This window comes from Antechinus flavipes, chromosome 2, assembly GCF_016432865.1.
Source record: "Antechinus flavipes isolate AdamAnt ecotype Samford, QLD, Australia chromosome 2, AdamAnt_v2, whole genome shotgun sequence".
NCBI lineage: Eukaryota > Metazoa > Chordata > Mammalia > Dasyuromorphia > Dasyuridae > Antechinus > Antechinus flavipes.
Genome location: NC_067399.1, coordinates 588,820,269 through 588,839,349, shown reverse-complemented (window position 1 = coordinate 588,839,349; position 19,081 = coordinate 588,820,269). Strand labels below are relative to the sequence as shown.

The 19,081-nt window shown below is 36.6% G+C and overlaps 1 protein-coding gene across 1 annotated transcript in view; it reads right to left on the bottom strand.

The window, feature by feature from the left end:
* RBM20 (RNA binding motif protein 20) overlaps nt 1-19,081 on the bottom strand; it is a 241,704-nt gene that overhangs the window by 63,386 nt on the left and 159,237 nt on the right. The window lies entirely within an intron of this gene.

Sequence of the window (19,081 nt, the reverse complement as noted above, 5' to 3'; positions counted from 1 at the left end):
AGTATAAATTCTCTGAAGTTCAGGGGCTGTGTTTCATTTTGTGATCTCTCTCAGTGTATGAAACTATAAGTTCTTTAAAGTCCAGGGGCTGTGGTTTGTTTTGTGCTCCCTCTCAGTGTCTTACACAGTACTTTGTACCCAATGGACACTCATAGTTCTGTGAGAATTATTCCATGAATAAGTATTCACTCAGTTCTCCCATCTTTTCTTCTTCTTTTCTTTTTCGTTTTTTTCTCCTGAGGCAATTGGGGTTAAGTGACTTGCCCAGGATCACACAGCCAGGAAATGTTAAGTGTTACATGTCTGAGACCAGATTTGAACTCAGGTCTTCCTGACTTCAGGGCTGGTGCTCTATCCATTGTGCCATCTAGCTGCCCCTCTCCCATCTTTTCTTAAGGGTGACCTGTGACAGATGTAGCTTTTCTAATCTGTATCACAATGTTCAATATACAGGATAGACTTCACATAATAACCAAAATATATAATTTAAACAAAAAAAATTAAGGGGAAGGGGCAGAGTTTAGGATAAAGAATTTTATATATTACACTTAAAATAACACCACAATAGGAAAGATTTGTGAGTGCATAGCCTTATTTAGGGGGCTCAGTACCTCAATTAGATAAGTGCTAATTTCTCTTGTTTCTTTCATGAAATAAATGTTCAGGGAGATATGAGGTTAACAGCAGAAGCCAATCAGGAAAAGAGTTGGTACAGGATGTTAATAGCATACAACTTCCACTCTCCTCCTGAGTCATGTCTTCACAGTATAGTTTCATTGTTTTCTTTGAAATGAATTCCCAGAACAGTGGGCACACCCACTGCCAGTACAGAAACATATTCCAAAATCACATTTCAGCATCATCCTTTCTCTTCCCTTAGTGAATAAATTAAGGGATGATTATATTCAACTAAAGGTGCAGCCAACCAGAAATACCATTTCCCTCCAAGTGCAGAGCAGGTCAGCTGTATTTTAAGATGTCTGTTGGAGGACTCAAAATATTGAAGATACCTATGCTCTCAGGGGAGGTTGTCTTGGCTCAGGGGCAGCAGTTGGGGTTGGATAGCAACGAAGATGGAGAGGGAGTAGGGTTAGGAAGGTGCTAATTGCTTAAGCAAGGTGAGAATATGAAAGGAAGCAAAGGATGGTCAAGGGGTTGGTGATAGACCCTTAATGCTAGCTAGTATTAAGTAGCTAAGCTTTGGAAGAGCAATTAGGCTTAACTCAAAACCCTATCCATACAGCAGCCAAACTTCCCTACTGGTTTTCCAAAACACACCCTGTTCTCACTAACAAGGTGCTAATGAGGTGCCAATGGAGTTTCCATAACCAGAATGGGAAAGGATTTTTTTTTCCTGAGAACTCAGTTGGATTTTCCAAAAACATGAAACAAACAAACAAACAAACAAAAAAACAACTCTGTGCAATGTTTTTTTTGGCCAGAGGTTGAGGTGAGTGGGAAGAGAATGTGTACCTCTAAACACTTATCTATAGTAGGTTGGTTTTTTCAACCCAGTGTAGTCAACCATTTTAAATACTTGCAGGCTTGGCATAGGGAACCAGTAATTCTGGAATCAGGCCCAGAATATACAGCTGATCATAGGTTTACCCTAAGATGTAGCACAAACCAAGAAGAAGGACTTAATTGTCTTCCTATCCTTGATAGAACTCCACTATTTGCTTGGCAAAATCTTAACTATTACTAACTTGATATTCAATTTGAATAAAATTTTATTTATTCTTAAAAATTCAAACTGAAAGGCTACTCAGACAAAAGATGTAGAAATGCCAAAAATAAGTAAAAAATTACAGTACTTTTTAATAGCTCATCATTCAAATGTCAGTATCTAGCACTTTATCACATGGCATTAGTCTAAATTCACTCCTGAAGCATGAAGGCAGATTATGGAAAGATCCTCAGAAATGACATCTGACAACAGCCATTTTAGCAATAAGGCGACATTGATCTCTTGTGTTCTGGACTTCAGGTAGAATGAAATCTTAATTATCAAAAGTCTCTAACTTCCGATATTCACTAGCTTACAAAAGTAATGTTGTCAGTCAATGTGATCCCTGAGGAATAATTTCACACAATCCATTCTAGCTTTGGTATCTAGAAATTCAAGGTTAGGAATTAACTAACTAGCAGGAATTAATTAACTAACATGAAATAAACTTCTCAATGAAATAAGAACCATTCCCAACTGCAGCAGCCTGTAAGAGGATTGTCATAAGCAATGTTTACTACTCCTCATCCACAATGGAAAATGGTGACAATACTAGAAGCAAGGGAGGGCAGAAACATGTAAACTGTCTCTTGTATACAGTAGTATACAAGCCAGTCATGAAATGTAAGAATGTTAGCCCTGGAAAAGACCTCATATTTCAATTAGTGAAATCAGTTTATTTTAGTAATGAGGAAACTGAAGTTTGTCATGCTATACGACAACATTTCCCAGAGGATAAATGAGAATAGGAAGTAAAATATATTTTTGAATTTTTTTGGGGGGGAGACAAGAAGATGGGTAGACAATATTGGATTGTTTTCTGCCTAGGGGAGGGAGTGGGGGAAAGGGAAGGAGAAAAATTTGGATAATAAGATTTTGCAAGGGTGAAAGTTGAAAATTATCTTTGCATGTATTTTGAAAATAAAAAGCTATTGTTAAAAAATAAAACAAAACTTGGGAAAAAGTGAAGTTATAAACATCCCCTCCCCAAATAAAAGATGGGTAGAATGTTGGTTGAATCCTATGTCCATGAAATAACTTCTCTGAAGGAAAGTGGCACTTTGCAAAGAGCATTCCCTATGAGTTCATTTAGTGATATGGATTTTTAGAGTCTCAACTAGAATATCTTTATCAGTAGAAAAACCCAGTTCTTTTCTGAAATCCAGACAAGTCTACTTCTCTCTAAAAGTTAGCTTGCCTTTAAACTGGAGGCAGGGAACCACTTGAAGAATCTTTTCATTGTTATTACCTGGACCAACTCACCTTTACTACGTATCCCCCACCCCCATTCCCAAGAAACAAGGGATGACACCAGTATCCTCTTGAACTTGATTTCTGATTGGGAAGGATTTAGGGAGGAGGAATGGTTAGGACTTCTAGTATCTATTCCTTCTCCCTGACTCCCTGATCTGCTTCAACTCCCTACCAAACCTTTTGTGTATGATACATATGTTCCATCACCACTGACCAAGTTCACATTTGATCTAAGGAAGAAGGCAAAAGTTAAGTTGTATAACCTAGGGAACTGGACAATCAGTTAGAAGGTATATTGTGTGATCCCCCAAGAATTATATTCAAAGAAGTGCTTAAACATGAACTGTAGGAGAATTTATGGATATATCCATTATTTTGATTCATTTCAGACCTTAGAAAGCTCACTGCCTCAGGACTGATGTTTAATTTTTGGCTGTTAATTTACCATGCCTGGGGAAACATACTGAATGATTAGGTAAAACTCTTCTGTTGTCATCTTTGAAACTATTGGGCCTAATTTTTATAAGCACATAAATAAGTGCACTTATAACCTGAAAATAAAATAAAATTTAAAGGACAAATAGTTATACTTATCACATCCTGAGATTTAGAAGATATAAATGAAATGTTGTACATTGTTAAAAAGATACACATCAGGTAGAATGTGACAGCTTTCTCTAAAAGCTACTGGTTTAAAAAGTTATGTTGCATTTTATTCTGAAACCTAAATAAGATGCTATATTGAATTTAAGTATTGGCACAAAATGTCCTCCATTCAAGTCTGGCTGATGAGAATTGTTATATTTCTTTTGTAATAGAAGAGGCCACTAGGTGATGCAGTGAATAGAATGCCTAAAGTCAGAAAGACTGATCCTCCTGAGTTCAAACCTGACCTCAGACATTTAATAGCTGTGACCCTCGGCAAATCACTTAATCCTGATTGATTAATTTCCTCATTTGTAAAATGGCCCAAGAAAGAAATGGCAAAGCAAAATAGTGAATTAAAATCTTTGCTAAGAAAATCTCAAGTGGAGTCACAAAGAGTAGGCTAAACAACAGTAGCAGCACTTTAATAGAAGGAAAAAGGTCTCATTCTGGACATTTGGAAAGCATTGTGAGTTACTGCAGAAGTTCTGAAAGTGTGGCCCACCAAGACCCTTTCCGGGGAGTCCACGAGGTCAAAAATATTTTCAAAATAATACTAAAACACTATTTGAATAATAAAGTATTCTATCCTTTTCCAACTACATATCTAGGTGAGAGCAGGTTTTCTTCATATGCTTAAACCCTAAATGCTTAATATATTGAATACAAGAACAGATATAAAAATCCAACTGTCTTCTATTTAGTTGGACATTAAAGAGATATGCAAAAATATTTAAAACAATGCCATTCTTCTCAATAAACTGCTTTGGAAAAGACAGTTATTTTTCATTTAAAAATACATTATTTATACTAGCATTTAATCATTTGTTATTGCTATCTTTTAATGAATTGATATATCAACATTTTGAAAATTTATCAGTTTTACTTTCTAATACAGAATATATTAATAGATACAACTCACATAAACAAAAGCTCTTTGAGGAGGTCCTCGATAATTTTAAAGAATGCAAAAGGGTCCTGAGACCAAAAAAAGCTCGAGAATCACTAATTTAGCAGAAAGAATACCACATTTAGTATCAAAAGACTTGGATTCTAGTCTCAGCTCTACTACTAAGTAATTATGTGAACATGGGAAAGTTATTTTTTCTCTTGAGTGCTCAATTACCCTTCCCAAAACAGTGAAGACAGACTAGATCATCTTTGAGTTCTCTTCCAAGTTTATCATTCTATTTTACTCTTCCAGATGATAAGAACTTTCTTCACAAATATACTGTCCTCTACTGGTGTAGTCTAATGCAAATAAACTCAGAGGGAAACATTTAAAAAATGATAAATAAAGCCTCAACTATGTGTTTTGTCAAAAATTAGTTAAGAATTAACTACCCTTTTTAAAGCATGTGTGCTAGGCCCTAGTCTGGTTGCTTGAACCCTATAGTATAAGCTGAGCTCTTCAGAGGAAACCTGACATACTATGACTTTTTCCATTATGAACTGCCCATCATATAGGTATCTGCGGTGTATAACTAGATTACTGGATGAGAAATGTCATGCCATTAAGGAAAGTACTGAAAAGAATAAATAGGAAATATGTTCAGGAACACTACTGTAGGAATTTATTAACCAGAGAGTCATTGTTTTCTTAGCGTCTAAGAAAAAGACTTTACTTATGTTCTTTACTTCATTCCTGTATGGAACTCATAAAGAAGAAAATTATAAGAGCCATTTGTATCATCCAGGTGAATTTGATAGGCTAAGAAATTGGCACAATTGAATTCTAATTAAAAACACACACACATACCATATTTATTAAACACCTACTTGTCAAAGGCACTCACTGTGCCTGGTGCAGGGGATACACACATGAGCAAAAAATACAGTCCTTGCCTTCAAGAAGTTTACAATCTACAAGTGCAAAACAACATCAAAGGAAAAGACCAGACAAAAGAATGTCAGATTCATTCACTCTGGGTTGGGAGCTTTATAGTAACATTAGCTCATATATTCCAAAGTATACACAAACAGAGCTTTTGTTTTCCAAATGTTTAGTACAAGTTCCTATTTGTTCCATCTATTAGGATGTAAATTCTTCCAGGATACAGAGAACATCTAAACTGTACTTTATAATTATTATGGGATTTAGAACTTTACTACATAGTTGAAAGCACAATTCTTGATGGTAATAATATAACAGTAAACTTATACTAAAGTTCAAACTCTGTTACATAGAATCGCAGAATGTTACATCAAGAACAGAATTCAAAGCACATCTAAACACCTTTTTCTTTGAGCATACTCAGACTCAGAGTATGTATGATTTGGGGAAACCTTCCTGGCTAATTGATGGCAGACCTGAGAAGGTGGAAGCAGAACCCAGCTGTTCTAGCACTTTACAACACTGCCTCATTCATATTCATCAGGAATCTTTAAAAGAACGGAGAAAGATTTCTCATTAACCAGGTTTACAGAGTTTTCATCTACAAAATCCTAACAATGATGTTGTTTAATAGGCTGAGGTTATCCATTTCTTTTTGTTTTTCCAAGGCTTATCACTGATGGGGCTTCTTTGATCTTGAGACAGACTCATCTCAGAACATTGCTGGACTTTGGACATGGTAATGCTGAGAGGAAGGATAACATATAGGAGATGCAACACTAGACTTGGAATCAGAAAGACTGACAAGTCACTCTGGGCCCTAGTTTATTCAACTGTAAAGTGCAGATAACATTCACATCCCAGGATCATTGTGAAAATAAAATAAAATAATAATGTATGTAAAGTGCTTTGCAAATCTTAAAGTACAATAAAAATAAAAGTCATCATCATATGATGGTTTTTATCACCATGGCATCCACAGAGGAATAATTCATTTTGGAGAAGCACAAATATCCTTGTTGTGATATCCATGTGATCTCTGTTCCAAGCCTAATCACCAGGTACTTGCAGCAATTGTGCTCAGTATTCATTTTCACTAGATAGCTCTTCTCACTCAGTTCCTGGAACCACATCCTATCAGTATTTTTACACTTGGCAAGTCAGAATATGAATGTTTTATGACATGGAATTCATTTGGTAGGGTGCACCAACCAAATCAGTGTGCAAAAGGGAACTGACAACAAAGCCAGAAAATAAACTTAACTCAGAATTTATCAAACTAGAAGCAAACAAAATAACTCATTAACTCATTCAAACATTTATTAAGAACTTACCATGTGCAATTATGAAGCACATAATCAATGCTCCTTATCAAACAGGGACACAAATAAAGTAATCCTGAGTGTAAAAACATTCAAAAAGAACCTCAGAATATGGTTTAAAACATGTGGTTTCCACAACTTGAGAACAATCTTGTCCACTCCAGAAATGTACTTATTATAAGACAAAGTGAAATAGAGAGATTGAATGGGAAAATGAGACCCACAATGTTAGTGGGAAAATGCCAACCTTGAAATCAAAAGTTAAAGTCCCAGACTTGTCCAGTTACTTGTTGTGTCACTTTGTACAAGTTATTTCATTCCCCAGCTTTTCTCATTTGTAGAATAAGGGGCTCAAATCAAGAATCAATTCATATTGTGAATTCAGTGGTGGACTTTGAAGGGGGAAGGATTTAAGTTCAAATATGACCTCATGGGCTTATTAGTTGGGTATCTCTGGGCAAGTCATATAACATTCCTAAGCCTCTGTTTATCAGTTTGTAAAACTAGGCTCACAATCCCTGTGTCACTTACCTCACAGATCAAATAAGAAAATAAATGTAAAATGCCCTAGAGCAGTATGTAAATGTCTGATGATGTGATCCTGTGAGTATTGCCAGCTGGAGCACCACTGATAAAGCAGAGAGTACACTAGCAGAGGAATTAGGAATCCTGGATACTGCAAGAAGAGAAGAGAGAAGGAACTAGCATTTAAGTGCCTAGTATGAGCCAGGCTCTCTGCTAAGCTCTTTCTTTATAGATCTGATCTTATTTGATCTTCATAACAATCTATGAGGTAGATGCTATTATTATCTCCATTTTACAGGCATGGACACAAGTAGACATAGATAAGTGACTTGCCCAGGATCACATAGGAAGTATTTGAGGAGAGATGTAGGAATACTCAACTAACTGCAGCACTGAGCTCGAGAAGCATAAGGCAGGATTATATTAATCCTAATCTCATAAACAAAATGAAAGATCCCCAGTATTATTTGAATTGGATTCTAAATGTGTATATTACATACTTAAAAGCACTTTCTACATTTTAAAGCAAATATATATATGAGAGCTACTAGCTGTGTGACTCTGGACAAGTCACTTAATCCTGTTTGCCTCAGTTACTCCTCTGTAAAATGAACTGGAGAATGGAAATGGCAAACCACTTCATTATCTTTCCCAAGAAAACCCAAATGGAGAGTTGGACATGACTGAAAGGAATGAACAACAATTCTTGCAGAACAAATAGTGATATGCAAGCTCCTTGAAAGCAGAGTCTATTTCATTTCTGTCTTTGTATCTCTAGGATTTAGCATAATCCCTGGAACATGGTAGGTGCTTAATAAATGCTTGATGATTCAGTGGATTTTCATAAGGAATGGGATATTTAGTTTTCATTCCTCTAAAATATTTCCAATAAATTTACAATTACAGAATTCAAATCAATTTAAATTAAAGCAAAAATTTAAATATATTTTATAAGTTAAAATGATTGCATCTGGATTGACAGAAAGTATGGATGAGTCGAGAGAGTTGTACCCATGACAAGAGTAGTTGTGGCCAGTGAAAAATAGTAATGCAATTTTTAAAAAAGTTTTTGTTTTATTTGATAGGCACACAAATAATATAGAGATACTGCGAGTTCCACATAGGTAAAAAGTAATAACTTTTAATACACTATGAGTAGCGCCATGAATTTTTAAATGACCATCGGTCTACCTAAATTGCACAATCAGGGTTTTTTTCCTCTTGCCCTAAGTTTTAAATATTACTGTTATGAACATATGCAATTAATTCAGTGACTGCAATATTTTCAGAAATTCAACATGCTCTGGAGAATTGGGCTTCCTGGAGTCCAAGCATTCAAATCTTATCCAACTTTGGTAGTACCTTTCTAATCATTTGGTTCAATCAAATTAAGCATCTCTTTCTGTTTCCCCCCTTTATACCTCAAATACACGCAAGTTAAGACATGTCTTTGTTCACATTGAGCTTAAAAAAATTAGAGAAACAAAATAAATGTAGATTTTCCCTTCACTGGAGTTCTTCTTTAAACAAAGCTTGGATGGCAACTTGCTGGGTATGCTGGGGGAGGGGAAGGAGAGGTTCTTGTTCACTGTAGACTAGCTGGCCTCTAGGGTTCCTTCTGAGATTCTGGGATTCTGTCTGCCCATAATGAGAATGTTTCATTTCAACTTCTTTGATTAAAAGAGATAAGACTTGAAATCAATAACTTTTTCTTTAAAAAAAAGCAAAAATTCTGATAAAGCAGTTGAAGTTTCTTGACCATGGACTTTAAAAAATCCTCATAAAAACAGGCAAAATATGCTTGTTCAGAAGGCTGCTGCATCTTAGGTTACATTTCTTTGCATAATCTTTTAAAAAAAAACACAGCAAAACAAAACGGCAGTTCTGTATGAGTTATAGCAAGAGGACATGCTCCTTTCAGCACTGATCAGACAAGCTATACTAGTTGATCAACCGGTCTGTCTAGATTAAACATGCACAGCAGCCATTCCACTTGATTTCTGGGGGGTGGGGAGTGGGGGGGTGGGAGCGAGGGGAAGGAACCCAACCACAAACTCAACCTATGGTGAAAATCCAAGTAGACCAAGATCAACTGTGGCAGAGGACTGAAAATAATAGCTAAACTTGACGGCCAATTTTACACTGCTAGCTATTTTTTGGCTTTCTCTTCTGCTGACTCCATCCATTGCTAATTAGAAGAAGTCAGGAATGGACATGTACTGAGCTCTCTATGGTAAAATTGATTAGTATATTATTATGGAAAATAAGGAAGTCATTTTGTTGGAAATATCAAATTCCACAAAATCATATGTGGCAGCTGTTTAGTATGCGTAGGGGTGGGAAGGAGTGTGTGAAAATATTAACCCCTCATAGTTATCTGACATCTCTGAAAGAACACACAAGAAAGAACTCCAAGAAAAGACAAGCCGCAACGGATAGGCAAAGTCGTAAAATGGCATGATTTCTGGTAAAAAAAAAAATATATATATATATATATATATATTCCCACGGTGCATGTTCTACATGCACCCATTTAAAGTGTGAATTTATCTTTTATATATTTCCAAGTAGACAACTGATAGGTGCTACAACTGTGTATATTGAAGCTGTTTATTGAAGGGAAAGAAGAAATGAGGTGAGTCATACCATTCCGCAGCCTGCTCGGGTTCATTGTATTCACGTATAACTATGGCTCCCCCAAACTTTATTTTAGGAGCTTAAATATTTACTGCTTTCTTGTGGGAAAGTATAAAAATTCTACTTTTGAAATTCAACTTGTAATTTAACTTCCAGCCTTGTAATAGTGGTTAAGAAATGCGTTAGGACCAGTTGGTAAATTCTATCTCCTTTCAAACATCCCCTTCTTGGAAAGGTCTTTTCTTCACTAATTTTCACTAATCTTCACTTTAGACTGAATCTGTTCTCCGTTATATAAAAAGGGAACATTTTCTAGTTCAACTTATCTCAAAAACCCGACCTTTCACTTTCTGTTGCTCAAAAATTGGAGGAAAGCAAAAATCTTTCAATTCTGAGAATATCTCATATTTTCCTAGTCAGGCGATTTTAAATGTTTTTTTTTCCCCATGCCTAGATATTCAATGATCTTGGGAACTACCCTGCAGACAGATTTTTCTTTTTAAAAATTATCTGATCACTCACAAAAATAAAAGCAGCATCTAGACTCGCTAACTCAAAGCGGAAATAACATTTTTCACAGTGGAAGTGAGATCTACATGACAGTGATCCTATGTCAATCTGCTGGTGCTGGTGGTTTGGGGGAAAAATATAATGGGGGAAGAGGAAAAGAAAGGAAAGCAGACAAATTGTATATGCATGCATTTAATCTTAGCAATGAGAAACTTATTAGGAAGATCATGTGTCCTGATGAAATATGAAGAAAATGATCCATTTCTTCCTTGTACAGGAGAAGACGGGGATGACATCATGCAACCTTACCTTTCTGAAAAATATCAGGGTGCCAGGCACTGAGCTCTGACCTGTAGGGACTGGAGCCGCGGGTCATTTTGGGTGTTGCGAATGTGCCTCCCTAGGAAATTCCAATGACATTCTACCAGCTTTCTGCATGCCGATTATTTACAAGCTTCCTCTTACAAAGTCACAAGTTTGGGAGTGGAAAGGAGGAGGAGGAGGAAAGAGAGAGAGACAGAGAGACAGAGAGAGAGAAACCGACCCAGTTCCACTACATACCCAAGACTGGAAGAAAAGTCACATGGTCTTCAAGAGCCATTCTTGCTGCATGACACATGCCCAGTGTAAATGGCCAACAATATCAGTTGATGTTTATGCCATATGTTCTGAGTCTCTTCACATATCAACACCCCAGGGCCAGAGCCACACAGACAGGACTTTGGAGAAGGCCTCTGAATGGGGTACTGAGTAAAGGGAGACTAATTATGTCAGTCATTTAAAAGAAAATACCAGGACCAACTTACCTGGTTCATCCCCTTAGTCCTTTAACCCTAGTCTCTCACTATAATTTCCTCCTGAAGGCCTTAAAAAGGATCTAGAGAAATTCTAAGATGGTACCACTGACTTACTCATAATGCTAATTCTTCCAAGGTATCCATTTTTATAAGAGAATCACTAACCAGCTGTTCCTAAAATGTTCTGCTCCTTATCACTCCACACTCTCAATTTATAACTAAAATTCTTTTCAAGGTAGATATCTTAGGTCATGTAATCTTCCACTTCCTTGTCCCAGGCATTCCTTAATAATATGGCACAGGAAAATATGGTAAGTAGAAAAAACATTGGATTTGAGTTCAAGCTAGTTGAAATTCTGGTTATGCTACTTACTATCTGAATATACTTGACCAGTCTTATCACCTCTCTGAACCTCAGTTTCCTCATCTGTGAAATGAGGTGGTTGGACCAGATTCCTAAGAACTGAGGTTTTTTCTAACTCTAAATTTATAGTATAAGCCTATGAAATAGAGCCAACCCATGGTTGTGAATAAGCTATTGAATGCAGGGACCTCTCCCATAAGGCCATTCCCGAGTTTCCTTCCCTTAAGAACTAATTCACTTATTTCCACTACTTTCCTCTCTTAATTGTTTCACTTCCCTTCCAAACCTAACCACCCTCCCCCAGACCCCACCCTGCCCAGTTTGCCTTTTTTTAAGGAAATAAAATTCTGAGGCTTTCTGAATTCACAATCTGCCATCCACAGGTATTTCTTTGCTAAGTTACAGAAAGCAACAATCATCCCAGCTATTTGGGACTGTTATTCATGTCTAATGCTTGAAAACTGAAGCAAACCAAAAGAAAATTTTTTTCTGCCATTACATAAAAACAAACAGGCAAACAAAACCAACTTAAAAGACCCTTTAAATAAACGGATGACCGAAGGTTTAAGATATTCCTCTTATTATACACTTGCCACTGGAAACGGCTGTGCAGATCCCCTCCCTTAACCATTTATCCAGAAGACAAACTTGCATTAGCGAACAGATGGAATACATTTTCTTCTACTAAAACACCCTTGCCTTCTCTCATCTTTGCTCTCAAACCAATCAGCTTTGCCTGAATAGAACTGTCACATTTCCAGCTGTCTCCTGGGCCATCTATCTCCTCTGTGAATGCCAGAAAAAGAGCAAGTTATCTCTCTATTTGAGGAAAGAACAAGCTTGCTCTCTTAGTCTCTCTTCCCTTATTTGGCTATGGTGGTCTCTATGCTGACACAACAACTGTAGCCACCTAAAGGGGCTTGGACTACACTTCTGATTTACAATGAAATTAGACACTACAAAGGCCCAAAACCACATATAGCTCAACACCAGGGACCTACCATCTCTTCTGTTCTCTCACATTCATCTTTCTGTCCAATGATGGGAGGGAAAAATTAATCAATTTAAATGCCCTAAAGTATGCACCACAGAAAGGAACATAATTTCCTAATTTTCAACAGAAAAAAAAGTCAATATTTGTGGTATTCTACAGTGGGCCCTAAAAGCCATAATCTTATCAACTTGAAATTTCTCAAGTTCTTGGTCTGATTGTTAACAATATCAATTTTTAGAAAAGAAATGGATTTACACAGAATGTCATTTCTAGTACCCAGGCCTCCTTATTCCTAATACTCCTAATCCACTGCAGTTTCCAAAGGAGGCAGTTTGGAAATAGATATCCCCTAAAGTTTTTTTTTTTTAATCTTCTAATTCTATGCTGCCTTCCATCACCTTCTACAACTCTGCAGAGATAGTCTTGTGTTGAGAAGAATCATAGATAGAAGAATACAGAACAAAGTATTCCCCAGGATATTTGTTATCTCTGTCTCTAGCTAATCAACTTCTCTGGATATCATCATAGAAAAAAAATCAGATCTCCCTGCATTCTAAAATGGAAAGAACACTAGACTTGTTTAACAATTCTAATCCTAGTTCTATCTTTACATTGGAAAGAGCAAGTGGTCAAATCTCCCAAGAAAATAGGGTCTATTGTTCTTAACTATCTTTGTATGTTAGGAAGAACCTGTAACATGACTGAACGATGCTTAGACTTGGTGTTGGAAGAGCTGGATTCTGGTCCTGGTTTTATCTCTCACTAGATATGGGGCACATTGGGCCAATCATGTCCCTTCTCTTGATCTCATTTTTCTCATCTATACAATGAGGGCCATAGACCAGATGCTCTCTAGAATACTTTCAATTTCTATCATTCCAGAGTTCAATTTTAAAGCTTCCTTTTTTCCCTCATATCTTCCTAGGCTTGAAATTTATGGGTCTTGTTCCCTTTCCTCAATTTCTTAGAAGCTTTCTATGATGCCTCAATTCCCTAGATGCTTTCTGTTGTGCCAAACATAAGAAGTTCACACTCATCTCTCTTGAATGTTCTAGACCAGCAGTTCTTAAAATATGCCCTATGTACCACTGAGGGGTCAAAATTATTTCATAACAATACTAAGATATTATTTATCTATTAAAATGCTCTTTTCTTTTCCAATTACATATCTGTATGAAGCTGGATTTTCTTTATAAACTTCTACCCTAAAAAAATATCATAATGTACTGAATGCAAAAGCAGATGAAAATACAGCTTTCTATTAAGATAGACATTAAAGAGATTTGCAAAAACAAACAAACAAACAAAAAACCCAGTACCAGTCTTCTCCAATTGTTTTTGTTTAAGAAAATAGTTATTTTTCATTAAAATATTATTTGTTAACAGATTCTTATTTATTATCATTTTAATTAATAAACTAACAAATATGTTCATATTTATCTGTTTTTACTTATAATATGGTAAATATGGATAAATATAAAGCTCTTTGGGGGACTCCTCAATAATTGTAAAGAGATCTTGAGAACCAAGAAGTTTAAGAACCACTATTCAAGTCAGCTCTAACATTGTATTATTCATTTTCTCACTCTCTCTCTCTCTCTCTCTCTCTTTCTCTCTCTTTCTCTCTCTCTCTCTTTCTCTCTCTTCCTCTCCCACATTTACTCTCCTTTCTTACTCTCTCTGCTAAAACCTAAAGTCGTTAGGTTCTCTATTCAGGATCAAAAGAGAGAAAGAGGGAAGAGGGGAGAAGAAAAGACAGAGAGAGGATGAGACAGAATCCAAATCAAAAGATACTGAAAGGAACTTGACATAGAAATCATCTAGACCAAACTTCTTTATTTTACAAATGAAAAAACAAGTCTGAAAAGGGGATTCGTCCATGATGTCTGATAGTAATTAGAAGAAAGAAGAAAATAACTCAGGAGTTTGGACTACAACTACAAAATTCTTTCCAACGCATGATACATCATCCTCAACAGACAGACATGATCAAGAAAGATGGCATGGTTTGTTGGGCTAGCCGCCATCCATTCTCCTTTACCTTATCTTTGATTAGTGTAAAAGAATTTGTTTGGTGACTACTTGTAGTTTCCTAGTTAAATGTTTTAAGCTTCTGCCACTCCTTCTGATGGGTTGAATTTATGTATGCCTTTCCCCCAAAAAATAATTAAAGTCCCAAAAGAAGTTAAAGAAAAATATTATTTTAAAAAAGAATGTTTCTTTTCTTAAAAAGTCCAAACAAGCTGTTATTCAATAACTAATCTAGTTTGGAACAGGGTTAATGATTATGTAGCTGGAGCTCCTTAATCCTCAGAACAGAGAATCAGGACTTACTGCCATGTTATCGTTCTCTGATGCGATTGTCACTGGAGTCTCTCTACCACCCACACTGGCTTCACATATTTGGGATAAACCTGGTGCCTGCTTAGATTAGTCTTACTTTGGCCCAAGAGGCATAAAGGCATCCACAGCCACAGAGAAACCAAGATAAACAAGCAGATGGGAAATTCACTCTTAGTTTTCCCTCCTTTTGATCCTTATAAATATGCTTTTAATATCCTGAAAGAGTATTGCAGACACATCAAAACATCTATATCCTTGTTAGAAGGGGAAAGACCTTTCTCAAATTGCCTTTGCTTTTCTTAGGTAGATCTCACAAAATTAGCCTTCAGAACAGAAAACAGGAACAAAAAAAAGGAGGTAGAACTACATACCTCTCAGATTGACTAAGATGACAGGAAAAGACAATTATGAATATTGGAAGAGATGTGGGAAAACTGGGACATTAATACATTGTTGGTAGAGTTGTGAATTGATCCAACCATTCTGGAGAACAATTTGAAACTATGCTGCAAAGGGCTATCAAACTATGCATATCTTTTGACCCAGCAGTATTTCTATTGGGCCTATATCCCAAAGAGATCTTAAAGGAGGGAAAGGGACCCACATGTGCAAAACTGTGGCAGTCCTTTTCATAGTGGCAAGAAACTAGAAACTGAGTGGATGCCATCAGTTGGAGAATGACTGAATAAGTTATGGTATATGATTGTTATAGAATATTTTTGTTCTGTAAGAAACGATCAGCAGGATGATTTCAGAGAGGCCTGAAGAGACTTACATGAACTGATGCCAAGTGAAATGAGCAGAACCAGGATATCATTGTACATGGCAACAACAAGATTATATGGTGATCGATTCTGATGGATGTGGCCTTTTTCAACAGCAACGTGATTCAGGCCAGTCCTAGTAGTCTTGTGGTAGAGGGAGCCATCTGTACCTGGAGAGAGGACTATGGGGACTGAATATGGATTGCGATAAAGTATTTTCACCTCTTTTATTGTTGTGTGTTTGCATTTTGTTTTCTTTCTCATTTTTTTTCCTTTTTGATCTGATTTTTCTTGGGCACCATGATAATTGAGGAAATATATATAGAAGAATTGTACATGTTTCACATATATTAGATTACTTGCCATCTAGGGGGAGGGGTGGCAGGAAGGGAAGGAAAAAAATTTACAACACAAGGTTTTGCAAAGGTAAATATTAAAAATTATCTATGCATGAGTCTAGAAAATGAACAGCTTTATCAAAAAAAAGTAGAAGTCACAGAAGAGATATGGTTTAGTCAATGAAACAACTCCTTCCAGGTGCAACAGGGTGTCACTCAGTTTTCTAAAATCTGGGAATGGATGGAATAAAGAATCATCAAGCCTGGGAAACATAAGTTTTTACACAAGCTTAGAGGGTCTCTGGTCATATAAGTTCTAAATTCTGCTGCTCAACTTAGCAAATATCCTAGCACCTTAGCCATGAGGCTTCTTTTAATTTTTGTAAGCATTTTTATACATGATTTGGGGGGTTTCTGTCCTTATATAAATTCAAAATGAGTCCTCTGATACATTCTACTAAATTAACATTTTTGGTAACACATATAATACTATTAGACCTGTGTTTTGCCCAAACTTCTATTGCTTCTCTCCCAAAAATAAAGTTCTTAACCTTTCCTGTGTTGGTCCTGTGGACCAACCATTTTAGCAGATATCAATTCCTTCTTAAAATAGTACATTAAATTTAAAAATGCATAGGATTACAAAAAAATGAATTTTGTTGAACTAAAGTTATACATTAAAAAATTTATAGATCCCAGGTTAAGAACCTCTGTCCTAGAATTAAGTCAAGCCAACAAGCTCTTATTAAGCTCATATATGTGTCTCTTGAGGGCAGCTAGATGGTGCAATGGATAGAGTGCCAAATTCTATGCTTAGTTCTAAAAAAAAAATGGCTATGAACCATCCCTGTTCTCAAGTCTAATGTGGGAGACAACATGCAAAACACAACTATGTACAAACAATATGTCTGTTTCTCCTCCTTTTCCTCCTCTTCCTTTCATTTCTTCTTCTTCTTCTTCTTCTTCTTCTTCTTCTTCTTCTTCCTTTTTCCCCTCTTCCTCCTCTTCTTCTTCCTCCTCCTCCTCCTCCTTCCCTTCTCTTCCTCTCTCCTCTTATTTCTCTCTCTCTTTTTTCTTTTTCATTTTTCTTTCTCTTTAATATCTCTCCCTTCTCTTCTTTCTCTTTGTGTGTATGTATGTGTGTGTTAAGTATGCATATGTACATAATATGACAAATTAGAAATAATCTCAGAAGAAAGGTAGCAATATTAAGAAAAACTGGGGAAGGCTTCTTTCCCAAAAGGTAATGTTTTAGCTGAAACTTAAAGGAAACCAAGAGATAGAGGAAGAGGGAGAGAATTCTGGGAATGCCTACCAATCAAACAATAAAAAATGCATGGAGTCAGAAAATAGAGCATCTTTTGTGAGGAACTGTAAAGAAGCCAGTGTCATGGATTACAAAGTACATGGAGGGGAGTAAAGTACAAGACTGGAAAGACAGAAAGGAGCCATACTATCAAGGTTTTTAAGATCCAAATGATTTTATATTTGATCCAGGAGGTAATAGGGAGTCACTGGAGCTTACTGATAAATGATATTCAAATATGCACCATAGCAAGATCACTTTGATGTCTGAGTGGAAGATGGAGTGAGTGGGGAGAGATTTCATATAGAGAGACTAACCATAGTGGTCCAGAAGTGAGGGATGAGGCTTGCAGTAGGATGGAGGTAGTATCAGAAGAAACTGTAGCATACACAAAAGGTGCTATAGCAGACATGGTTCCTGTGCTAAGAGGATTCCTGCCTTGTTCTGTAAAGCAGGAGATCCAAATTCAATGCTCCCTATGTGTGCAGGCAAACACTTGTTATTCTCCTTGAAACAATAGGGGTCTTCCAGGCCTCCTGTTCCATGAAGACATAGACTAATGTCTATACCAATGAGAGAAAAATAGCCCCCACAGGGGGCCCCAGTCATTCCAACTCTCCAAAGGGCAAGATTTTACACCAAAAACAAACAGGAGTGCCAAGAGTCATGTTAGGAAGGAAAATTGGCCAAATGATATGAATCAAATGACGTGGGAAATAGCTTCACTTAAGAAAGGAAGTCAAGTTTGTGTCCAGCAGGGTTTGTATGTAAGGCTTGTTATTTCTCCTAAGTGTTCTCCAGGGGCACAGAAAATAGAAGCAGGAAGTAAACATGTTTCAGTGACTTGCCCTTGGAAGGATTAGCGTCCAGATAAAGACCCCTGCCTGAGTTCTCAGAGAGACTTTGACCTCCACGAATATTTATCCCATCATTTCTGTCTCAGGCTCTAGAAGACACCAGACCCTAAAGATATCACTGATTGAGTTTCCTGTAGACTGACACTTCTAAGCATGAGAGATGCTAATATTATGTGACTATGTGTGGTAGATTTTGGAGAAGTGCCCTGGATGCATAGAGAGCACGGAAGCCCAAAGCTACAGCATCAGAAATAATATTTGTGAAGTACTTAGTAAATACAGTGGTTGGCACATAGTAGGTACTTAATAAATTTTTATTTCCTTCCCCTTTCAGTACTTTCCCAAAGATAGTAGTTTACCATTTTAAACAAATGATTTATTTTTGCTAGTCATCACTATAATCAATGTATTTTTTAATGTAGTATAGAGTTAAATCTTAGAAATGGAAGAAACCTTACAGATAATCTGGGGTAAGGAAATTGACAGTGCTGAAATGCCTTGTTGAAGGTCACACAGCAACATAATGGCATGGTTGGTGTTCTTATTCAAAGCCCATTTTCATTTGATCTTTCCAATCCCCTGTGAGGTAGGAGGTAGGCAGAGTAGTTTATTATTATTATTATTATTGCCATTTTATTGGCTGGAATCTCGAGGTGCAGAGAGATGTTAACTGATTTACCTTAAATCACAGATCTAGAAAATGGCAGGACTGGGATTCAACACCAAGTCTTCAGAATCTTAACCCTGCTGTGTATTTGGTGAAGTTTCCTTTTCTTTCTTATGCCTACAAAAGTATTCCATAATTTCTACCTGCTCAAACCAAGCAACACGTATTTATCAGGCACTGGCTATGAGTACAACATTT